Genomic DNA, 26,047 nt, shown 5'->3' with positions numbered 1-26,047 from the left:
TCACAGTGTCCCAACTGACTTGGTACCAGTGTGGCATGGGAGCAGTGGAAAAACACTTCCCAGGATGCCTCCATGTTGCACTTGTAATGTATGGCAGCATTATCAGCCCTCGGAGGTAAACGTTGGCATGGGAAATAACCACTGTCTAGATTGCATGATGGGGTGATAAACTACTAACCTATAAATTATTAATGGGCTGGATGAGGGATAACAAACCTGAAGTTGAATCCAAATAAGATGTAGCGGAGGAACTGACTGTGGGGGTCGGGACCGAAGAGATAGTTTAGATCTGACTGTTCTAGATGGGGTTACACTCCCCCTGAAAGATCAGGTATGTTGTTTGGGACTGCTCCTGGATCCAAAGCTCACTCTGTTTTCTAAGGCTGAGGCAGTGGCCAGGAGTGCTTCTGATCAGCTTCGGCTGATATGTCAGCTCTGCCCATTTCTGGACATAAATGACCTTAAAACAGTGGTGCTGGTAACCTCCAGGCTTGACTACTGTAATGCACTCTATGTGGAACTGCCTTGGTACATAGTCCGGAAACTACAATTGGTACAGAATGTGGCAGCCAGACTGGTCTCTGGGACAACCTAAATGGACCTCATAACACCAATTTTGAAAGAACTGCTCTGGCTGCTGATATGTTTCTGGGTGAAATACAAAGTGCTGGTTATTCCCTACAAAGCCCTCAATAGCCTGGGTCCAGAGTACTTAAGAGGGCACCTTCTCTGTCATGAACCCCGCTGCCTATTACGATCACCTGGGGAGGTCAGTTATGGTTTCCACTGGCTTGTTTGGTGGCAACTCAGGACCAGGCCTTCTCTGTGGCTGCCCTAGGGCTCTGGAAAATGATCCATGTCAAAATAAGAGCTTCTCCATCTCTGTTTGCTTTTAGGAAGACCCTCAAGACACACCTGTTTTCTCAGGCTATTGTGATATTGTTTTAACTTTTTATTCTGTGAAGTTGTTTTGTTTTGTCTGTTTTATATTTGTTGTGTTTGTGTTAAATTTTGTACACTGCCTAGAGATGCACATATCAGGTGGTATATAAATATGATTAATAATAATAATAATAATAAATAATGCTAACGAGCCTGGTGACAAGAAAGCAGTTTTTGGTGATTTGTATTGTACAGAGAAGTATAAATTGGGCCAATGATGCGATGCACAGATCATTTCAGAGTCAAGGGTACATTCATCCACCCATTTTAAAAAAAATTCAATAACTTCTTCTGATCTTATCATCTGGTGATTTTTGTGCATGGGTTTTGGTATAGTGCAGTGATACTCAGAATACTCTGCTATGTATGAATGCATCTTGCCATGCTTTGGAAAATATTTCAAAATAAGAAGTGTCAACCTGAGTAGGGACTGAATGAACAAAAAAGTTTGAGAAGATCTTTCTCTCTGCTTGACTGTTAGAGTTGTGAGGTTATTATGTGATTAGAATCCAAAGCAACAGAGTTCTGTTGCATCTTAAAGATGAACAAAGATAGCACAATGTACAGTGGTCCCTCAACTTACGAACTACTCGACATAAGTATTTTTCGAGTTACAAACGGCAGTTTTAGATCCGGTTTTAGATGCGGTTTTTTCGACTTACAAATTTTTAGATGGGGTTTCCTCGACTTACGAATTTTACATGTGGTTTCCTTGACTTGCCTGCCTGTTTACTGCCTGTTTATTCTTGAAAAGAAATGTTCCTGTGCAGTTTGCAAGTCTTACTGGGGGTCTGGGTCTTTTTTCTAGGCTCCGGAACGCATTAATCAGTTCCCAATGCATTCCTATGGGAAACCGCTTTTCGACTTACTAACTTTTCGACTTACAAATGTGCATTCGGAACGGATTAATTTCGTAAGTAGAGGGACCACTGTATTGTGGAATACATCAGATGATGTAGACTCTGTCCTCCAGAAACTTATGCCATGATATATTTAATGGTCTTTAAGATGTTACAGGACTCATGGCAGAATACAGATGTAATGCTGAAGCATGGCTTAGCACTATGAGAACAATCCTTGGTGAGCCACAGGCTTGTGCACTTCTCTCAGTTTTATCCACAATTTTATCCTAGTTTGACTAAATACAGTTAAACTACAGTTTCCTGACTGTGGATTGGGAAATGCATTTGTTCTAGTGTGAAAGTGGAAGCAAAGTCAAGTGTGAATGCTTGGAGGCTCTTTCAGTGCAATTTAGAAGCCTGACTAACCAGGCTTCTAAATCATGTGGGGAAAGTCACCACACTTGTCTCTGCAGACAAGCACTGTGTTTTATAGCTTCTTCCCTTGTAAATACAAAACAATCCTATGTTTAACTAAGTTTTATACAGAAACAATTCCATTTTTCTCCTTCTCCCTTTCCCCTCTCTTTTCTTTCTGACTCCTCCCCCACACTCTCTACAGGATCTCCACTAGGACAAACATCCAAATAACAAAAGATTACTGGATAGAATACAACACACCCCACCCCTTTATAACAACAAAAATTGAATTGATTTAAAATTTATTGACAAAGTATTGAAGTCTTTTAGGTGGTCTCCTGTCACACACACTTCTCCTAAGTCCTGGGTTCTTTGGCACGGGAGCTGTTTGTTCTTCGGGTACCAAGGATTGTCCACCACTTTCATCAGTCTCATCTGTGAGATCAAAACTGGAGGCAATATCATATATCAAATTCCTCTCTTGAAATCAGACTCCCTTCCCTATTGTCTCATAGTATGCATGCTGGAAATTCTCCTAGGATTTTAATGATTTGTTTCATTCCAGAATATCAAGAATGTCCCTTTCTCACTATATAAGACAGCTGTATTCAGACAAAGCCCCCACCTGAAATATTTGCTGTTTCACATCCCTTTTCTGATCCACATACAATTTATATTTTTGTTGCTTCTCCCTTACCTGATCATGAATCTCTGCAACCTCAGGGTGAGATAGCATGGAAAGTCATATCAGCTGTTGTCATTGGGTAAGTTTGGTGGTAACTTTGTAGTCCTCTCAGTAATTCAAAAGGTGACTTCTCTATAGGGGAATGAGTATAGGATTGCCACATTCTGGCTCTCCAAATCCGGGGACCCCAATTTGCATATCATGTAAATTGGCTTGTAATCAATTTGCATATTATGTAAATTAGCAGATTAACAGCAGCAATAGAACAACAAGCACAGCTTTTCAGTTAAGGCTGCAATTCTGCACACACCTACTTGACAGAAGATCTGATTGAAACCAAGGGAGCTTGCTTCTAAGTAGGCATGCAGAATGTAAAGCCAAAGTCCTTAAACATTACAATATACAGCCTGGTAGTCAGTAATTTACATAAAAAGCAAGCACAGCAACTTTCTACGAGTGCTGTGATGAAGACTATCCAGTTTATCATTATCGAACTCTTTGGTTTTGCTGCTACTAACATGACCCATATTCTCTCCCTCCCACTGTGTGTGTGAGGGAGTGAGCACAGCCAGAGTGGGTGGTAATAGTAGGGAAATAACTGGAAAAGAAATGGTAAGAAAAGTATTTGGCTTTAAACTGCAGCCTCCACAACTGCATTTTGTGAAAGGAAAAAGAGCAGGGAGAAATTGCATCTAGTTGGCTATTGGAAGTTGCATTTTCCTCTCTTTGATGCTGGTTAAACAAGCAGATACTAGAAGCTGAAGATGTTTGGAGTTGTACTGGAAAATAATTTCTGATTGTATAATGTGAATAGAATTTAGAAGGAATCACCAGCATGCTGATTGCACAGGATGGTTGGCTCCACTCATTAGTAGGCAGTGGGTTTAGTCACTGAGGGAAAGTAGAAAATGATGCAGTCTGGCCTGCAGATCTCTTAAATAAATAAATAAATAAATAAAATCCTGGCCTGTTCAAGCAAAAGGAAGCTTAGTGTCACACTTCCATTTTCTGGCTGATGAATGTTCAAAGGTGTATAAATTCTGTAATGGTAACAACTACAACAGATTATGCAAGCCAACTTCTGTGATTAGGGAGCACAAACTAGGCAAAATGGATATAATATATTGTAAATTAGAATAAATTGCATATATAAATTGCTCCAAAACTTTAAACTGCTTGGCAGGTAATGGGTCTGTGGAAGAAAAGCATGCACAAGAAATTTGAAAATGGCTGTGTGAAGAGCTAGAATAACTGGGAAAAGGAGCAATGGTGATAGACAGAGGGTCAGGAAGTTGTATGTAGACAACTGTCTCGAAACTCTAGCCTCTTTAGCTTCGCTGTATCCTCTAGCTTCGCTGTATCCTGGAAATGTTGAAATTGGGCCTCAGAAGCATGGTAGATTTGGCTCCTAACTACTTCCAGACCCCCACATATCTGCTGGCCCCTGTTTTAGACTTTTTCCTAGGAGAATTGGATTTTCTGTCCCCGAAAAATGGGTAGATTGGGTTGCAATGAGAAAAAGAGTAGCTGCTTTCTGAAGTAGCTTGAAGAGTTACTGCTAACAGCAAGCAGATACTTAAACTTGTTTTCTCTGAAAAAAGTCTAGCATTGTAATGCAACATTCCTTTTATATGGCTATGCCTTGCAGCTGCCACAGTTGATAGAAGTGTGTGTTCTGGGCACACATCTCCTCCCCCCTGGGCAATTCCTTGGCTACCATCACAGTACTAGATGGGAAAACCATGGTTTACCTACATGCGGTAGTGGATGTCTACACTGCGCCATGGGCCCTTTAACCTATTCAGAATTCCCAGGCCTGGCATTGTGACATATGTAGATCAGTCACTGCGGGGAATCCCGGGTGAGGGGAGCTGGCATTTTCAGCAATCCTTACCAAGCCACGTGGCCATGGTGGGTAGAGAAAATCATGTATATGTGCTAAGGGGTGACTTGATTGCCAGAGGGAGTAGCTGGGGTACCCTTCACCTGGGCTTGCAGGGACCTAGACCCGCATGCCTCTAGGGCAGGTCTGGCCCGCATGCCTCTAGGGCAGGCCTGCACAACATAAGGCCTGGGGCCCAGCTCTGGCTCACGGGGACTTTTTTTGCTGGCCCCAGGGGTGGCCCAAAGTATTGTGGTGTCTGTGTGCAAAATGCCACATTGCTCCATGGACTTGATGGGGGTCAGCCCCCTTTCAGAACTGACCTTTGCAAGCATTGAAAGTGCATGGGCGACAGGGAAGAGGAAAGATTGCTGGAAGCCTCCTCTTACCTTTGCATGCTGTAGGTAACTAATAATTGCTTTCATTAATATTTTTAATAATTAATTTTAATGTGATCGTTAATGTGCTGAAAATTTACCTCGGCCCTGTATCTCAAGACATGGTTGGTTCTCGTCCACCAGAGCAGTTTCTCTTAACCTTTTTGGAGTCAAGGACCACTACATTCTTCATGCGAAGTTTCCCGGACCAGCAGTTAGTAAAGGGGTTTCAAGTTTATCTATCTATCTATCAGACTTCTATACTGCCCAAAACTTGCATCTCTGGGCAGTTTACAATTAAAATAATATAAGCATTAAAATCATTAAATTTGGAATCTTTTGCAAACATGGAATATTAGGGGTTCTCAAACTTGGGTCCCTCAGTTAAACTCCCATAACCCCCAACCACAATGGCATTTGGTCATTATGGCTGGGGATTATGGGAGTTGAAGTCCACCAACATCTGGGTACCCAAGGTTGAGAACCCCTGAATCTAAAAGCCTGGGTGAACAAATTTGTCTCCAGCATGTCTTCAGTATGTGCGCGGTGGGGGTGCTTGTGATTACTCAATGGAGAGGGGATGTTGGGCCATTAGAAAAATTCAAAAGCTACATGGGGCCAATGAAAACAACACACAAGCAAGCTTTTGAATTCCCCAAAATGCTTCATCAGGCTGGATGTCAAGCAAACCAAAAAGGAAGAGAGGAGAGCTGGACAAGTTCAGTAGAGCCGGAAATCTACAGTGTAACCCCCTCATGATGGAGGTGGAGTTTTAGCAGGAGTTGTATAGTCGCAGGGCTGGATCCAGACGACGTTAGTCAGGACCACCCACTGAAATTAATTTAGTCATCTCTCATTTGTGTCAATGCTGCTTGGTCATGATCACCTGGCTTGATCTGGCTCCTGCTCTTAGATGTGCACTTTGTGAGGCGGACCTAATGAAACCCACGCAGCTCCTCCAAAACTCCTTAAAAACGGTTACATGGCAGGTGCTGGGAATGTTTTTTTTTTTTTTTACGGTGAAAGAAAATGTAAAGAAGAGCGGTGGGGACCTGGCATTAAAGGGAAGGGGGTGATTCTGAGATGGCAGAGGGCGTGGGGCGTTGTAGTGGTGGATGCCTCATTTTCCTTGCTGGGGAGACGAGGCGCTGTTCAGGGTGAGTGAGGCAATGGTGCACCAGACAGCGCTCAGAAGGTCGCCTGGGTCCAAGAGTTGCCGCCACTGTGCTTGTGCACCAGAGTGTAGCAGGTGTTCCCCCATCCTCTCTCACAACGTGCCCTTCTGTGCCCCCCTCCCAACTCCCCTGTGTGCGCCAATCACACCAGCCTGCCTTTAGGGCCACTCAGCTCACGTGGTCCCACATGCTGCCCGCGCATACCTACGAGGCGAGCCAAGCAGCCCTCCTCCCTTCCTCCTCTGCTTAGCCCTCACTGCAGCATGATCCCGGCCAGAGGTTGTCCCCCGCACCCGGCGAGGTCATAAAGGGGACCGCTGTCTTCCACCGGCGGTGCAGACCAGGGGGTTATAGGGGGCCGAGGGACCACAACACCTCACCAATGCAAGAGGGAAATGGCGTTTCCTCTCAAGGTGCCTTGGACGCAACAGGCAGCTGGTTTTAAATCGGTTTGGATCGGACACGAACCGTGCTGGGGCATCAAATCCCCAGGATCACTTCATTCCAGTGCCATTCATCCAATTACTCATTTGCATGAATGCACAAAATGGTATCTTGCCTCTTCCCCGTACCACGCAGCCTCCCTCCTCCACTTAGCCCTCCTTGGTACGTGTGCTTCCCTCTCCCTCGAGGAAGGTCCACCTGCACTCCCTTTTCTGCAAAGCCGGAGCCAAGGCGGCCCTCCTCCCTCCCTCCGCCACTTAGCCCTCACTGCGGCATGATCTCGGCCAGAGGTTCCACCCCCTGGTGAGGTCACGAAGGGGACCGCAGACCAGGGGGTTACAGGGGGCTGAGGGACCACAACGCCCCACTGATGCAAGAGGAAAACAGCGTTCTCTCTCAAGGCGCCTCGGCCGCAGCAGGCAGCTGGGTTTCAATCAATCAACCTTTGGCTGCAAACAATGAGCATGCAAGAACCAGCAGCCCTTCAAATGGCACCCACTGCCATACCTTTTCCTTGATGCCCCCACGCTGCATACAGTTTGAAGCTGTAAAGATAGGGAATAAGATAAGTGTAGGAAGATCTCAGCAGCACATGGAGGCAAGGCACAAGAAGGGTCCCACGCCTCCGTGATACTCCTCCTCTTCCGTGCCATGTGCAAAATTGAGGAAGTGAGTGCCTTGATTGCAGTTTTTGTTGGTGGTGGTGGGGGGGTTGACTCCCAGTCCGGGACCGGCACTCAACCCTTCGGGGACCAGTAGCGGTCCAGGGACCAGTGGTTGAGAAACTGTGCACCAGAGTATTTGACTTGTGCATGCCTGCTCTAGGGCTTGTCACTCTCATGAGCGAATGGTCCTTGGGAGGATGTTAATGCAACCAATAACTAGGTGTAACCCAGGATGGTTCTTTTCATGAGGTATGGCCAAAATTGCATGCGTGCACCTCAGGGGAAGGGGCTGGGCCCCCTTCCCCCACCGTTTCTATGTAAAAAAAATAGAACTTGGCTGCTCCAGCCTCCCTGCTCAGGTCTGACTTTTGTGCTCCCCACCCCCAGCCATTTTCCTCACCCTCCTGGCACCATGATGAAGTGCCCTGCTTGTGCTGCTGCTTGGAGTGTTTGTGCTTGTGAACATACATGACTGTTCCTCCCTTCTTGGGGAGCAAGGCACTGAGTGCCCATCCTATTGTTCTGTGCCCTCACCCTACCACTTGGCGGGTGGGGAGAGCAAGGGATGGCGTGGGAGTCAGGGGTGCCCCGAGTAGCTGTGTAGCTTGACAGCCTGGCCAGTCCAGGATGGGATGTGGTGGCATCCCTGTAGCCTGGCAACTCCATAGCTGCATGGCTGATAGGAGGTGCGTGGCTGGCTTTCCGAGAGGCTGCCAGCGAGAAGTGCCAAAAGCACAGAGCAGCCACATCCTCAGGTGGATCTGCGCTGCTGCCTCTATGATTGGGGTTTGGAAATGGGTGTGAAACCACGGTTATAGCTGAGTCTGCAATTGGGTGTAATGCTTTTGGTGGCAAAGCCACAGTTGGTAGTGAAGCTTAGAGAAAACCGAAGGTTCCAATTGCAGTTTCGTAAGGGAAAATGGAGTTGCTTTTGGCCCATAACCATGGCTTCATGCATTCAAGCGTATTGCAGTTAGTACCTCGGCCAGCTGTAACTGCAGTTATCCTGTACGTCTGAACTCAGCCATAGACTCTTCATTGTAGCTGCTTGCTTTATTATGGATTTTTCAATCAAAGCAGGATGAAAGACAGTGGCCTTTTTATCCTCTAGAGGGCAGAAGTGTAGCGGCAACCAGCCTGGGAATTGTCTCTGAGAACCACTTCAAATACCGTAATGTAAATTTGAAACAAGTAATGATGGATGGGCAGAAAGCATGACAGCAGCCTTTTCAGAATAGATCACATAGGCCAGTGCTTCAGAATCATAAACTGTATAGTCTGGATGCAAACCTATATTGCGGTTTTTCAAATAAGGGTTTCATAGAGAGACTGGGGCATATGAAGCAAAAACATACACAAGCACAAAAGGGGAAATGGGTGAAACTAGAATACTTTGGAAAAATCTGTACATAGACATACACTTCAGAGCAAAATTATAGCTGAAGATCTTGGCACAGAGACCCTGGCATGAGTGAATAAACTCCCTTTGGAAATGTTGTTGTTCAATTTCTATACCACCCTTCCAAAAATGGCTCAGGGTGGTTTACACAGAAAAATAATAAATAAGATGGATCCCTGTCCCCAAAGGGCTAAGAATTTAAAAAGAAATATAAGATAGACACCAGCAACAGTCACTGGAGGTACTGTGCTGGGGGTGAATAGGGCCAGTTACTCTCCCCCTGCTAAATAAAGAGAATCACCATGTTAAAAGGTGTCTTTTTGCCAAGTTATCAGGGGTTTATTAGTTTGAAGTAGGATTACAGGCTGTTTACAGGGAACTGGTCACAGCTGGTAAACTTTCACCAAATGTCTGATTCTGATGACATGCACAAGAATCATGTGGATGCTGTTGGATATGGAGTTCCAGTGCATCAACCTTTTGCACCATATATCCTAATGACCACTAGGGGCACTGGGAGTAGAGACAGTGAGCCAGGGTCTCCCTATCTGTCCCTAGTCTATGACCCCTGATCTGACTCTTCAGCACTTCCTCTGCTGAGTCACAATCGTTCCTTTCCTCTTAGAGAGTAGATGGAAACATCTCTCTCTCTCTCTCTCTCTCCTTACCTATTCATTATGTAGTCCTTTCAGTTAGGATTAGGTCTTTCCTATCCAAGTGTACTTAACCAATAAATACTTAGTATTTAGTTCTATAAGAAACTCCATGTGTTTTCTCTAAATAGTTGCAACAACTAAGCCATCCTCTGCTACCTACTCTGTAACTGGAATGTGTGCTCTCTTCCCTAGTGCTCTGCTGTTTATCTACTGGGGGTAAAAGTAACAACCTCCAATAGATGCCGCATCCTCTGATGGAGTCTTCTGGGTAACAAAAGGGAGGCAGCTCCCAGTTCTGGTTAGGGGGCTGCCTTTTTTTTTTTTTTGTACTCAGAAGTTCCCTTCAGAGTGCTACTATATCATCATGTAGCATTCTGTGGGCATTCGGGGGTGGGGGAGGTGGCTGCTGTGGGTGCTTTGTGAGTTTTGCACTGCCCACCATGAGTTTACCCAGATGATTTGCTCCCAATAGACTCTTGGATTTCAAGGTGGAAATTCTTTCAAGAGAAATTTAGTCTTGACCTCAATTCTATCACAGTTGTGCTAGAATAAGTACCCTAGAAACCCCCGCGGCTGGCAAATTCGCAGTAGGCGAGACATAGACTTTCATGGGAAACAGAAGGTTAAGAGAATCATGAGAGGGGAAGTGCCCCAAAATATATTTAAAAGTGGGGAAAAAACCCTGACCCCCCGAAATTGGCCCCTCAAACCTCCTAAAATTTGAAAAAATGGCCAAACTGCAAATACTCGGGTCATGGTTGGTGAGGATGGTGACAATTTTCCAATCGCAGATACTCAAATCCATGATTGGCAAACCCACGATAGGCGAGGGATGACTATAGCTGAATTTCTATTTTTGAAACCTGTGTCTTCCTCTCAAAATAAACTAGCAATGATATCTATTTTTTCTTTCTTCTAATTTTGTACTGGGGTGGTCCAGGGCCCATCTGTTTTGAAGTGAAACACAGTCACCCAAAGGTAAGTTCCTGGTTTCTGCATACTGTGCCTCTCCAAGTATTCAGAAGTCTATTGCTCTGCCCATTAAAAGAAAAAAGTTTTTAAAACAAACACACAAAAACCAAAAACACCAACATGCCTCATAAAGCACTTGTATTCAGTGGCTTACAGGACCTATGGAATGCTGAGGAGGTCAACTGGAAAAAAAAATGAAAAAGGGGTGGCAGGGAATTGATCTTTCTGAAACCCTAAGCACTGAATATCCTGAACAAGGGGATTAGGGTCGGGGCAGGGTGAGATTTACAACCTTCCCCTTTCTACACATAGAGGCTGTTCTCACAAGCAGCCAAGCCCAGGCTTAGGTAGCCTAGCCTGGGCTGCCCATGAGATCTGCCGAGATCTAAACGGGTCCTGGTGGTCCCTTGGCATCAAACCCAGCACTGACGTCTGGCTCTTAGCCGAGGTTAAAGGCACAAATGTTGGCTGCCAGGATTCAGCGTGAGCTGCTTGAAGCTTGCACTGTCATAGAGATGGGCACCTAGAGTGACCATCCCTGGGGGAATCCCACTGCATTGTGGGATACCCAGAGGTTGGGACATGTCATTCCGGCTGTGTGGGAGCGTGGACAGCACTCCTAGCAACATTCTCTTAAGCATCTGTGGGGGTGGGGGTGGGGGTGGGGGTGGGAAGGTGAGTGAAGAGAAGCCTCCCCCACCACGCTTGTGTGAACGACCTCTATTATGAGTTTCAGATGGAAGGCAAGAAAAAAGCTCGCATTTTCTATTCTCAGAGCTCCTTCTCTACTATACACCAGCCCAAAATCAACCCCAAACCCTTTTGCATTTTATAGCACAGTGGGGGGAGGTTTTAGAAGGATGGAAAGGACCCCACCCCTCTCCCCGTGAGTTCCACATAGCACTACAAGGCTCTTGTTCCAGGCTGACAGAAGCCCTGAACAAGAGAACACCTCTTAGGGGCTGGAGAGACACTGCAACATTCTGTGGCTGTCTCCCTCCCCGCCAGTTATTTGCTCCTGCATTTAAAACTACTTGAGAAGCCATGTGTTTTGAGATAATTAAAATTCATAACCTGCCTTACTTTTTGCATGGCTGATATTCAGGAATAATAGGGAAACTATGCAAGCCGTAAAAGCAAAAAATAAAAAAAGTAATGCATTTCTTCTTCTTTCCCTCCCCATATATACATGCATATACCCAAATGTAGTGTTATTGCTGCTGTTGCTGGGGTTTATTTTGACAGGGAGGACTCAAAGGATACTGCAGTAGACTTGGGGAAAAAAAAACACCCTACTACAATAATGAAGAGACCTTAGGGGACATTTTAGCTCTGTAATAAGATGCAGGACCACTTGCCTCTAGGGTGCTGGTGCCAGCTCAGCCCTTGTGAGATGGATTAGCAGGAATTCATTATCATTTGGTGGTTTCAGTACTTGCAGCAGAGGCTACAGGGATTAGATGCTGACCTCAAGGAAACAAAACAAGAATTCATGCAGCAATGTTATTTTTTGCACTGATGTTACTACACCACTAGATAGACATGGAGAAAGATGGACTGATCCAGGGATTGTTTCTCAAAGTATGGGTGCCTAAATGGAAGAGAAGCAGCAGATTTTCTCTTCTTCTTGTCAGTAGATAGCGTTTTAATATTCAGGGCTGCCAGTCCATTTTATTTAGCATTAATTTAAGAAGAAAAAAAGAGAACAGAGGACTCATAAGTGATCTGCGCTGTGTGCCTGCAGGGTGGTGCTCTGGAGGACAGGACAACACGCTGTGGCCTCCAGATATTCCACAATGCACCATGCGACATGCGCAGCGCATTGGGGGATTCCGCCGAGAGAGAGATATAGGAGTGCCTGTCTATATGTCTGCTGGGGCTCAACATAGCCCCAGCAAGCACACGCTCTGGTAGCCCAATTTCAGGGAGCACTTGCCCCTTTAACCTTGACTAGCAACCGGGCTACAAAGCCGGGCTAGGTGGCGCTGGCCTGCAGGGATCGGGCCCGATTGCAGCGGTGTTCACCAGACTGGGCATGTCTAGCCTGGGTGAGGCTGCGTGTGAGAACAGCCTCACTATTCATCAATTAATCAATTAATGAATTACATAATCTACAATGGAGGGCTAGACTGCTGAGGAAGCTGAAAGTAGAATTTAGTGAGTTGCTTCCATCTACACCAGTGATTCTCAAACTTGGGTCCTCAGGTGTTATTGGACTTCAACTCCCATAATCCCCAACCAAAGACCACTGAGGCTGGGGATTATGGGAGTTGAAGTCCAATAACACCTGAGGACCCAAGTTTGAGAATCACTGATCTACACTGTTCAAGGCCCAAATATGTACACAGTGCCAACCATGTAGAGCAGGCGCGTAACGAGGCTGGAGTGGGCCCAGAGACAAAATTTTAAAACGGGCCCCTCACTGATACACACACACACACACACACTTCACAATATATAGTCATGTGACTTGCCTCTGGGGGGCCTCTCGAGGCATGGGGGGCCCCAGGCAGCCGCCTCCCCTTGCCTAATGGTGGTTACGCCCCTGATGTGGACCATTAGGTATAAAGATCATGCCTATGTCACATGAAATGGCTTATACAGGGCTAGGACAACAGAAGTAGCACTACACAGATGCAAAAAGACCGGCGCTTAAGTGCACTCCAGTCTTCCTCTGCAGCTCTAGTGGAGGTGGGGAGGGCACCATTTTGGCTGTTCTCTCCTACCTCAAGATGGAGTTTTCACATACAGAAATCTGTCACACACTGGAAGTAGCCCTGCAGAGGGGAAAAACTCAATCTGGAGGGAGGAGAGAATGCAAAAATTGTGCCCTCCTCACCTCCACCTCCACCTGGATTGCAGATGAAGACTAGAACACACTTAAGCTTTAATCTTGTTGGGTCTTTGCAGAGCTACTTCTGTTGTGCTCGCCCTTGGGAGAATAGAAGTCAGCATATGTACTGTGAGGAACAGCCCCTACGTAGCCCACTCTTTTTTTGTTTCCTAAGACCCCAACTGTGTAGCAGCACTCAGGAAATAAAAAAATACAGCTTTTAGAGTGGGAACATGCACACAACCCCCTCCTCTTGGCTTGTAAATTGTTGAAAGGTTTCTCGTATGGGGACACAGGAGAAAACATGGAGGTGTGACTGTCTAGGTTGCACAACTCAAATGGGCCAGAACCATCTACAACTTGGCGTGCAGGGGCCGAGGTAAATTTTTAGCACATTATTACATTAAAATTAAAAATATTAGTTACTTGTGGATCTATTCCTCCTGTCAATGGACCCATCGTTTCAACCAAGGGTAGTGGCCAGAGAACAGATCCTGTGCCTGCTCAATGAGTGGGGCCCCTAGTGTGCATGCCAGCCCCAAACAAATGCCAAGGCCTCTCCTCTCCCTAAATTGTTTTTGCTTTCAGGCTGCAATGCTAGGTATGCTTACAGGGGAGTAACACAGGAGTTACATGGCACACCAATGGAGCATATTTCTGAGAAAGCATGCACAGGATGGCGCTCTAAGGCAGTTTCCAGCTCCTATGTTGCTGCAGGATACCTGGGGGCCAGTAAAATAGTCAATGCGGGCTGAATCTGGCCCCCAGGCCTTATGTTGTGCAGGCCTGGCTAGCTAAAAGGCAGTGGTGTGGTGGATGTGGAAAGCGCAGAAGTGGAGCATGAGTACTTCTTAGCTTCTCTGGCTGTCAGGGTCGGCATGGCCATGGCGCTATCATGGAGAGCACGTGCATGTCTGAATTTACAACTACACCACTTCTAAAAGGCTCCAAGAAAGCTACCCTGGTGTGTGTGTGTGTGTGTGTGTGTATGTGTACACACACACACACACACACACACACACACACCCTGGCAAAGGAATTATTTCCTCCAGGTGTAAAATCCAGTCAAAGACTCTGCTCCAAGCCACATCCCAGCACCCATGAAATGAATTAATTTAGGAAAGTTTCCAGGTATGGAACTCCAAATAAGGTCAGGCTGCTGGCTCAGAGGTCAACCCCCTGATCAATTTAATTAAGAAAAAACTAGAATTTCAGGAACTAAGGCAAGGACACTTATCTTTCTAATCTGAATAACAAACTCCAAAACAAAGGAGATCTCACTACTGAAAGGAACTATTTATTATTTTATTTTATTTATTTTTAAATATTTTTATACCAAAACTTACGTCTCTGGGCGGTTTACAAGAAGATAAAAACAACATTAAAAAATTAGTTAAAAACAAAAACAAGAAATTTAAAACACAATTATTTTTTTAAAAAAGCAATATTAAAAACAATCAAAACTAACATAAGCCATGTCTCCAGCACAGAGAAGAAAAGGCGAAAGAGAAGAAAAGGCAAAAATGCCTATTGCTACACCCATCTCCAGGATGGGGAATTTCCAAATGGGGCTTTTAATTTCTCTGGAATTCCACTTCTCCTCTGGAATGGAGGGTGTGCATTTGCATATTGGCCAGATTTACTCCAAAGTCCCTGTGAGCTATAGGGGAGCACTCCCCACACAATTCGGATTTTTCATTAGGCATTGGAACATAGCCCAATTTATGTCTGGGGTAAAAAAAACCCCACCCACTCTTTGCATCAGTTCTTTGGGGCAAATTTGAACTCACAGTACACTTGTGGCAAAGCTTGCTGTCTGAAAATGCTCCAGCCTGTCCATCTCAACAGACCCATGTCCCCGCCACCCACCAACACATGTTCCGTGTTGTAACAGTACATGCATTGGGAAACCACAACTGGCAGCAAAGTCTCAACATGTGCCCACATGGCAAGATATACACGTGGTCTTCACACATGACACTCTGCAAAGATGTACAAATATGCTTTTTTAAAAAAACCCTGCACGTGTGGGTATTTGTGTATAAAGTGACTCTAAAGTTCCCAAAGTAATGAAGAGGAGACTCTCTGCTGTTTTGAAAGACAGCTACTCTCTAGCTAGGAAATGGTCCACCCACACTTCTTTTGAAAGGTTTGTGGTGTAATCTGCCGCTCCCGCAAGAAACTGGTGCAGCAAGCCATTTTAAGGGTTTATATAGGATACACAACAATTTTTTCACAGGCAATATTTTGTCTAAAACTCTACAGCCCTGGAGATTAAATTTCAAGTGCCTAAACCATCAAAATATAAGAAATGCAGCACTGGACTTAAAGGGAGATCAAAGGGAGAATACAAATATACTTAAAAGCAGGACTTCCAGAGGTATAGCCATGTTAGTCCGTAGCAGCAAAAACAACAAAGCGTCTTGTTGCATCTATATCAGGACTAACAATTTAATGTAGCACATGCTTTCATGGACTAGAACCCACTTCATGAGATGCATGGAGTGTAAATCTCAGCAGTCAGGGACATGTACATGTATGAACATGTGCGCACATGCACACATGTAAAATGTGGTAAATATATGGGTATCAAATGGCAGTGGATGTAGTCTTGTGACAAGTTGAAAAGTATACAAAATACGCACAGTGATAATTCACAATAACACTTGTTAGTGATAACAACACCTTCCTAGTAATGCTAAGATAATTAACTTTGTCATATGAAAAAAAGGATTTGTTCTTATTCACACCAGAAACAACATAATTGAACATCATTATACATTCTAATTCAGCTCTTTTGTACCCTATTCTTCCTTTGAAGTGTTGCGGAGTGATTCCTTGATTTATAAGGAATTAAACAAGAGGCTTAATTTTAGTTGCAGATCCATTGCCTGGTGTTTAAAGATTTTGCAGAAGTCCATCCCTGTAGAACTGTTACCAAATGTGTATATGGGTAGAGAGATTTCCCTTAATGTCGTGCTTGTTCAGTTAATATAATCTTTGTTCTGTGGAAAAAGTGCAGAGTTTTCATATCTTTCCTAATAACCTAGCAGTTGTGCTGCAATTCATATGAATTGGTGGTGTTTCACATCTCATGTAGTCACATTTGGAGGCATAAACAAAATCACAAATAATTCAGAGGCTCTTCTCATAGATCAAAAAGAGGCACCATTACGGAGCAAAAATGGCTGCCTGCAAATGATTCTACATTGTCAGCTGACTGAGAGCTGTGTTTTTTCTCAGTTGGATAAAGCCTTCTGATTTCCTTCAGTTAAAGCCAGATATTCAGACTGCCCCCACCCTTTGCTTCTGCTTTCTTGGTGCATTAAGCTGACTTCTACTCCGCCACAAACAAATAACTATTTCTAGCCAAAGCAAGTAACTGGTGACCTATTTCCTTGCCGTGCTTCAGTACCATGTACTCTGGTTCCAATACCAAACAAGTTAATCATGTCAATATTCTTAGTCAGTGAAGCAGGGTTTCTGCAAAGAATAATTTTGTCTCAAAACCACATGCTGCTGTCTGTGTGCCTCTGAATTGTATTATTTATTACATATAATGTCCTTCACTTGAACGAATGAGCTTCCTTTGCCAACACATTTTTAATCTTGCAAGATGCATCAAGTTTCAGCTGATTCAACTTAATTGTGATTTATTTGAAAGCACTCTAAAATGGTCTGTTTAGCTTTTTTGAATTTCTCAGGGTCTACTTGGTCCATTTATTGGTGGAAGTGTTCTAAAAAGTTTAAGTGATCAGCAATGCATTAAAGTGTTTACTTGGCTCTCCCTCATTATAGCAACAACTCATTTGCCTAAGGAAATACAACGTTTGTTCCTTTCTCCTTCAGCTCTAATCCTGCAACAACTCGATCTTAATAAAGCTTCCCATTTATTTTGAAGTGAATTTTCTTGCTAAACATAGATCTAGACAGAATATCATATTATTTTGCTTTTTTGTGCGTGGTTTTGTTTTATGTTTAACTATTATATGAATCATATGCTCTGCTCTGGGCAGCTGTTTTGTAATATGAATGAAGAATGACAGTTCTGTGTAGAGATACAGTATTGTGCAGCAAGCAACCAGTAACTGGAACCACTATATTATGTTGCTACCTATAATATTTTGGTTCTCCATAACATGATAAAACTGTGGAGGGTATCCATGATTTGGCTAACCAACTCAGTAGGGAATAATGCACTTGTAAGGCTTTAGAAAAAAGATCACAAAACAGATCCAGAATTTGCTTCAGTGAGTAAGCAGATTAGCCTGTAAGTTGTGGAAAGTATCTATGTCCAATATAGATATTTAAAAAGAACTATATGTAAATTGGTTCAAATATTCACTAGTGAGGAGGCAAGATGGCGTTCCACTGGGAAGCACCCGACAAACTGCTTGCCAGGGGCTTTCGCTCCTGTTTGGTCTAATTATCTCTTATCTGCAATATGGAGATCAGAATGCGAAAGCAGGGCTTCCCCCTCCCCCATCTGATGGGGGTGAATCTGGGGAGATTCCAGGCTTGAAAAAGTCTGGAGGACCCCTGGATGAACTCCCGGGAGAGACCATTCCTGCACTATGCATCAGGCTGAACAGAGAGAGGCTCACTAACACCCGCCTGCCAAGGAATGGCCTGCCAACTACCTATTTTTCTTTCTTTCCTTTGAAATCTTTGAGATGACCATGGCTTTTGAGCTTGCAAGATTTTTGGCATTTATTCTGGTTTTATTTTTGCCTTTCTTTATTCTCCTGTTTCCATTATTTTTTTTGAACCTCCCGCTGACTCTGCCAGAGGTAAATGGCATTTGAGGAGAGCTGGCTGAAGGAGAAAAGAAGACTTATATGATTGTCAGTGAACTTTAATTAGTTCTTACTTTCACTTTGAAGAATTCCTGCAAGTGGCCTTGGAAAACGTTGGATGCTCAAGTGATTAATTATTATTATTTTTTTTACAGCAGTGGACTCGTGGCACTGATAAAACTCTTTTATGGCTGGTAATTAAGCTCTTTGCTTACTTTTTGTTTTGTACCTTCAGCAGTACTGAAATGGGGATGGAACGGAAGGTTTAAATACAGTACTGCTTTGAAATTTGGTAATAGAAGCTTTCTTTGGAAAGGAGTTTCTTAAATTTTAGTCCTTATAATTATTATGAACTATGATGGTGGAAAATGGGGGAAGAAGATATAATTTGGAATGGTTCAGCATCTTTTGGATTATCTTGTTTCACTGCTTAATGGATGAACACACTACTGATGGAGTACAAACATCACTCAGCATTGTAAATCTTACTTAGAAGTCAGCCCCAAAACTTAACATCTGGAAATTGGAATAATCATAAATAGAAGAACTAAGACTTTTCTTGGCTGTTTACGGGGGGTGGGGATGTTCACTACATGTAACCTGATAACATATTTTCTCACGCGCAAGTTTCTCTTTGTCTAGTTCCGGCATTGTTTAGTATCCCTGCAGAGTTTTGATATCTATTGGGAATGTTTGTTAAGGCTCTCTTGTTAACCCTTTGATGGTACTCCAAAGATTTTTAATACTATCTAATTTGATTTGATTTGATTTTCTTTGGACTCTGGGGGCTCTTTATTATTTTGCTTTGAAATCAGGATGTAAATGATATTGAGAATTACTAAGGAAATAGGTAATAGGGTTTCCTTTCCTTTCCCTTCCTCTGTAAATTCATTGCCCTTATTATCTTTCCCCCCCCACTAATGAGTTTTTTTTAATTTCTTGACTCACTTTAAGAAAAAAAATGTATACATCTAGGCTATAACAATTGATATACAACAACAGACATATATGCCCAATCTGTTATTTTAGCTATTACTATTGCTTAGCTTACTTAATGTTAATATACTCAGTTTTATTCCCTTTTATGAAATAGCAAATCTAAGATATTGGTAATAGGGAGATCTGTGTTTAAGGACATAATAGTTGAACCTTTTAGCTGAAACTATAAGATTAAATAGATATTACTGAAAATAGATTTTTAAAATCTTTTTTCTGCATTGGATTTCCTGTTATTATTTGCAAAAGTATTACAAGGACTAGGGAAATTAGTTTATATATGTATACATTCAGTTTATTGTTATAATTACTGTTATTCCCAGATTTCATATTAGTATTTTATAAAATCCCTTTTCCTACTCTTTCTCTTTTCCCCCTTTTTTTTTTAAACCATGGGTTAATTATCTGACTTTCAGAAGACTCAGAGTCCCAGACTTTATATTAATATTTCATAAAATCTTTTTTCTCTTGGAATTAATGTTTTTCTTTTCCTTTCTTCTTCTCTCTCCCCCTTTTAAAATTCCATACTATTATTCATTTCTTCCATATATAATAGATTTTGGATACCAGTCATGAACATTTGTCAATGCGTTTTGCACTTGGGTTGCATGGGATGAGAATTCAGTTATGGCTTTGCATTTACAACATTTAAGTTTCAGGTCTTTGCTGACCAGTCTTTTCTTTTTAACAAGCACCTCTCTTCTTTCTTAAGCCTAACTGGAGAGTTGGATGGGAGGTTCAAAACCCATTTACTATTATTATTATTATTTTAATTGTTAGACAGATTCATTTCTGTAGTTATCTCCTTTATTTGTTTGCTTCATTTTAAAAAAAGTGATATTCTATCCAATTTATGTTCTACTCTGATGGAATTATGAAAATTACATACCTATTTTAGAGCTTTTACAAAGAGCATTGAATTTATGAATTTCTCCATCTGCTACTTACAACATTGAGATAGGTGTACGTGAATTTATAGCTTTTTACTGGAGAAGTCTGTAACAGAAGCTTTTCATTGCCCTTGTCTTATTAGAATAAGGATTTCTAGTAATATTGAATATTGTTGGCTTTTTTTCTAGACTTTCGGATTCTTTTTTGACTATTGAAGATTCCATTCGCCCATCAGCCTAACATAATTAAAGGAACTTATATTCACTGCATAAATCATTCATTACTCTGTATGGAACTTTTTTATTTGCTGTTCAGAGAGAAGCTGGGATGAAAAAGATCTTTGACTTTTTAATATATTTATTTTTATTTAGAAAATTATTATTTAGTACGGTAAAACTTTTAAAATTTACCCTTTTATCATCAGATTCATTAGATTTAGGATTTTGAAAGTTTCTGAATACCTTTTAGATCCCCCCCCCCTTTCCATTCACATAGGACTTAATCAGATGAAGGACAAATTGGTAGTGGGGAAATTTATATTCTCTCAAAAGCATAAAGAATATAGTTTAATGTTTGGGATGGGTATTTTTACTGCAGAATACAACGGGTGTTTGAATTACCTGTGTGGAAGGGTTGGTTCTCCTCTCTTTGCCCAGCTGGTTCCTTGGGAGGTTCAAAATTCTATATGGATGCCTAGATTTAGACTTTGTGTGGTTAGTTAATTACATATCTTTTACTCCTTATATAAAGTATGACTTCTTTTGTATCTTTCTTATGAATGGGGTTTTTTTCTTGGATGGATAAGATCTTGTTTGTAAACATGTATTTTTGTTGGAATCTCAGAGATGTAAGATTTTCTGTTTTTACTTATAATATTAATAAAAGCATTTTAAAAAAACAAATATCCACTAGTATTCAATTAGAACACTATGTTGTATAGTCATTTTATAACACAGGTTAGATGTTTATATTCAGTAGGCTGAATCAAAAACAATGTGGTCTATTTTTGTGAAAGTCCATTTACTTGATTTGATAAGTTCCCAAATGTAGTTTATAATTCAATAATGTTGTTAACCTCCAACCTCTTTTGAGTATAGCTGGGGGAAAAGGAAAAAAAAAGTTCTGAGCTCCCATAGTCTTTTTCACTCTCCTTTGTATGCTTTAGGTATGAATTCAGTTTTTGTTTTGGGTAGATGTTTGTCCCATTTCTCATCTCATTTACAGAATGACTAGTTTGGATTTCAGTTAAAATTTAATGACAATTAATTTTAACTTAATTGTCATATAAAAGCACACCAGAACTGGATCTAACTAGATTGTGGTGTTTCTGGTTAATCCATTTCTTGATTCAGGCCTACTGCTTTAGTTACTTTTTTGTCAAGGCAGGCCTGACAAACAACAAGCAGCAAGAACATAGAAATCAGTCTGCGCTTACCTTTCTATAAATAAAATCTATTTCCTCAAACTATTAATATTCTTGATTCTACTCCACTGCCTGGTCCTTGTGTGCCACAACTTTTTCTTCTCTGGATTCTACAGTCGTGATGAGAGTGGCTAAGAACCTCTCCCTAACTAGCCAAGCAAATGGCCTGGGTGATGTTTCATACAAGTAGATCGACATGGCCATGTTTCTACTGTAGCGTATGCTAGCAAAGCTCTTTCACCCATAGAATGGCTATATTCTCAAACAGAGTGAGAAGCACTTTCAATTGCCTGGGCATGTTCTCATTTTCACTTATTTTATTTATTTAATAAATTTGTATACCACCCACTACCAGAGTCTCTAGGTGGTTTACAACATAAAACAAACCAAGAATAAAATAAACCAAGAATTTAACAGTTAAAATAAATAAAAACCAGATTAAAATATCCATAAAAACACCAACTAACTAAAAAGCTTGGCTGAAGAGATGTGCCTTTATTTGTTTCCTAAAAGCCAACAGGGATGGAACAGTTCTAATTTCAGCAGGAAGTGCTTTTCACATCCCTGGGGCAACTACAGAGAAGGCACGCCTTTGAGCACAGAAATCAGTTTGCACTTGCCTTTCTATAAACAATATCTATTTCATTAAACTATTAATATTCTTGATTGTACTCTACTGCCTGGTCCTTGTGCACCACAACTTCTTTTCCTCTGACTTGTACATGTATGTCTCCATCAAAGGTGCAGATAGGTAATTTTGGACCCTGGACCTAATGAGCTTACAACTGTCTGCCCCCCTCCCTGCAGAATAAACATCCTCTCTCTACACACACACACACACACACACACACACACACACACACACACACACTTAACCACAAACTTACAGTTCTGGGCCAGAGTGCATTTGGGGGGGAAAGAAAGAAAGACTATATAACCCACAAAGGATCCATACATCTTCTTGATCATTCACTGCAAAGCCACAGATCTGGGACAGAGCACATCTGCAAAAAAAAACCCCAAACAACAAAAAAACTATGCAAGCCCCAATTGATTCACACAGCTTCTTGATCATTTTCAAACTAACTGGGGCACAATATGTTTACCTTGCTCCACTGTTCAAATACAAGACCAACTTGGATGTATAGTGCATTCGTAAGAAAGATAAATTAAAACCACATGTCCCTTGCTTCACAGTTCTCATGCAGACCTTCTGGATCACAAACCAACTTGAGCCCGGTTCAGGCTTTCTCTGGCCCAGTTTGGGCATCTGTGCATAGGCGGATGCCATTTTAGTGACCTAAATTAGTGACTCACTAATGCACTGAGGTAACTAAAATGGATGGTCTGCACACCCCTAGCAGAGAAATCATGGTCAGAGAGGGAATACTCTTACTGGCTGTCTCTATCCCTATGGTCCCTAGTGTTCAAAATAGGGTTGCTGGTGCTAAGAGTTGCTGCCATGCAGGAGCTGCATCTCCAACACAGGTTTCTGTCTCTTTAGTTATAATTTATCAATATTTTCATAGTATTCCTGCTGGGCATTTTTTGCCTAGTGGTATCCTTGCGTTGTAGTTATTTTCTTTGATCAATAGTTTGAGAAGTCTGCAGTTGAAGAAGTGAATTCAGACAACAAAGGGAGAACATGAAAACACACCAGAATTAACTACCACTTTTAAAAGATAGATCTTCCTGTGAAAAAAAGTCTTGAGATCAACCACATTATTTCATGTCCTTTCTTTAGCTAAATGTTTTGTAAATGCATCTAGGAATTTCCACTGGTGCTTCTGTGTCCCGCACATGTTTTTCCTAGAGCTTCTATAATTCCTGGACTGTGTGTAGGATCTCAGCAGGCCAATGACAGCCAGATATTCTAGGATCAGATGAGATGAGCCCAGGCTCCCAGAGATCTTTTGCCTGTTCTGCTTCTCTGTGACATTAAGGCAGTTCATGCAACCACAGCCAGTGACTTCATTACCACTGCCACATTTTTAATGCATTATAATATAGAGTGTTACCATTTGTAGTGCAGCCCTCTCTCCTTCCAAGATACATGTCGAGCTATCACATTTTCAGCACTGGGTGTTGTGAGTGTTGCTCTACAGCAGGGGTACACAACTTACACGTCCCAGTGGGGATGTGTAACAACCATGACAGTGGCCAGAAAATAAGCCCCATCCTTGCTCAGTCAGTGGGCACCTGAATGTTCCAGCCCCACACAAATGCCAAATTTTGGAGCTTCTGCTGCTGGCTACCTTGGCCATCAAAAATGATCCTGTGGGCCAGAGCTGCCCCGCAGGGCTGCTCTACAGAATGGTGTTATATGAATATCATGGGCTCTTTACTGGTTATTGTCTGTAAGGCCAACTAGTTGGAAGAGAGAATAGAGGAAATGTGGTAGCTAGGAGCCATGTCAGCAAACAATATTCTCTAGTTGTGTGGTACTTCTTCTAGTCCCAGAGCAGAGAGTCCAGTAAGGACTATAGACAAATGGTTAGCATAGTTATGAGGCCATGATGACGACAACCACCCCCCTCCAGAAACTGGACACCAACACTGGCCAAAGTTTTTGTAACTATCTCTTCAGTATTTTATACTTCATTTTTTTGTGCTGGATCACAGATGACAAAAGGTCTTATTGTAGATGGTAAGAGTTCCAGCAGTGCAAATTATAAGCACAGTTTAATAGCTTTATTTATGCAGAAACTGCAGGTGGGGAACAGCATTAGTATAACCAGCCTAGCAAGACTCTTAGGAACTGTAGTGGCACTTCTGAGTGAATAACTGTTGATATGATTACACATTTCAGGGCCTTCTTCAGAACAGGAGAAGCACAAGATGCAGGATGCTATTAAACAACAGTTTATATACCAACACCATGAAGGATACAGAGCCATAACTTGGAGTAATCAGACATACCTATGAGAACCACTGGACCTGTCAGGTATACACTGTTGCCACTAACTAAAATTTAAGATATGAGTACATTGTATGTGAGGATTATGTTTGTGCATAACTTAAACATGGATCTAATTCAGAGGCCATAGTAGCATGGGTCCAGAGGTTGCTAATGGTAGTCACATACTGAAATTATTCTGACTGATTATTTTGACCTACAGTTAGGTTGCTTTGATTTTAATGGGACATCATCATCATCATCATCATCATCATCATCATTATTATTATTTCTTGTTTACACAGTCAGACAGGTGTTATTGACTGGTTTGTTTTATCCAGACATCGAGTCCTTCCCAAGGACCTGGGATGCCAGAATTTATTATTATTATTATTATTATTATTATTATTATTATTATTATTATTATTATTTTATATTACATAAGCAGCAAGCATCAATTCCTAAATTACTAGACTGAAGAAGAAAATGTTTCCCCATAGATTCTTCCCATTCAGCTGTGGTAAAAATGTAGAATAGATAGAGAAACGATCTGGGTGACAAATACCATCTTTCTTTATTATACATATGTCTTCTCTGCTCACAGGGTCTGCAGGTGTTTGTAGTGCATAAAAAACCTGTTAAACCTGTTTGACCAGGGACAACAGTGGGATAAAATAAATTAATGTGTGCGCCATGGGAAACCTGTTAGTGGGGCAGATTGTGCATATGCATGTTGCCTCTGTAGACATGAGCATGACCTAGTGTGTCTGTGATTTCAGCAACTTGCTGAGCACACTGAAAAACACCACCCTTAGGTTGTTCATGTTGGAAGTGAAGGACTATACGCTGTCTCTTGTCTCAATGACATAGGAGGACAGACTAGTGAGTCAGAGGGCTAGAGGGTCAAGACATTGGTCATCCCTTCTCTACTGCTCTGACACTATCCCTTTGGAATGTAGATTGCTACTCTCAGGGACACTGCCTTCCTTCCTGCTTTGTCACTTCCTCCCCTCTTCTCTTCCCTTCCTTCTCCCTTGCAACATGCAAGCTCCTCTCTCCTGCATCATGTGTGCAGAGATGCAGAAACCATCTGTATCCAGCTAGATAGATTGATTAGAGATTCTATCTCCTCATTTTCCTATCTAGAATGGAGTTCTCTAATAAATGCTACTTATATTGATTTGAAACTATGAACTGGCTCCAAGTTACTTTACTCTCAGCATACACGCATGCCTAACTAAATTCCGCTGTGTTGTGCCTCTGTGCACTCTGCTATAATGAAAAAGGGTTTCTCTTACCAGAGAGAATTCCCAACAGTTCACACAACCATACTTACTGGGGCTGGGTTAAAGGAAGGATTGTACCTACGTTCCCCCACACAACAGCTCATTGTTGCTGAGCTGCGCCACCTGCGTGCCCACACAATCACTGAAGCAGTGAGTAGTGGGGGTCTGGAGGCTGGGGGAGAGAAGCACAGTTGCCAGGAATCCCACAATGCCTCTATGATTTCAATGACTGCTGACATAGGTAGCCGAAAGGCAGTGAGGTTGGAGGCCATGCACGTGTCCTCCTCCCTCACCTTTAGCCTGGGTACAAAACCTGGGCCACCTGACAGAGGAGTGCCAGGATCAGGAGCGATCCCGGTTGTCCTCACGCTGTCGTACCTGGTTAGAGCTGGTTGTGAAAATGATCTCCCTGTCTTTTTTTACCATGTGGATTCAGTAATCTGATACAACCTTAATCTCATTTTCATAAA

General features: G+C 42.3%; 1 long non-coding RNA gene across 2 annotated transcripts in view; it reads left to right on the top strand.

Moving 5' to 3' along the window:
* Positions 1-4,732: 4,732 nt before the first annotated feature.
* Positions 4,733-26,047, top strand: part of LOC128347318 (uncharacterized) — a 78,253-nt gene continuing 56,938 nt past the window's right edge. For both annotated transcript variants that reach the window (XR_008317500.1, XR_008317501.1), the window contains exons 1-2: positions 4,733-5,168; positions 24,205-24,339. This is a non-coding gene — a long non-coding RNA (uncharacterized LOC128347318). The remainder of the gene's footprint in view (positions 5,169-24,204; positions 24,340-26,047) is intronic.

This window comes from Hemicordylus capensis, chromosome 2, assembly GCF_027244095.1.
Source record: "Hemicordylus capensis ecotype Gifberg chromosome 2, rHemCap1.1.pri, whole genome shotgun sequence".
In the NCBI taxonomy this organism is placed as follows: Eukaryota; Metazoa; Chordata; class Lepidosauria; order Squamata; family Cordylidae; genus Hemicordylus; species Hemicordylus capensis.
This window is presented reverse-complemented; position numbering and strand designations above follow the sequence as displayed.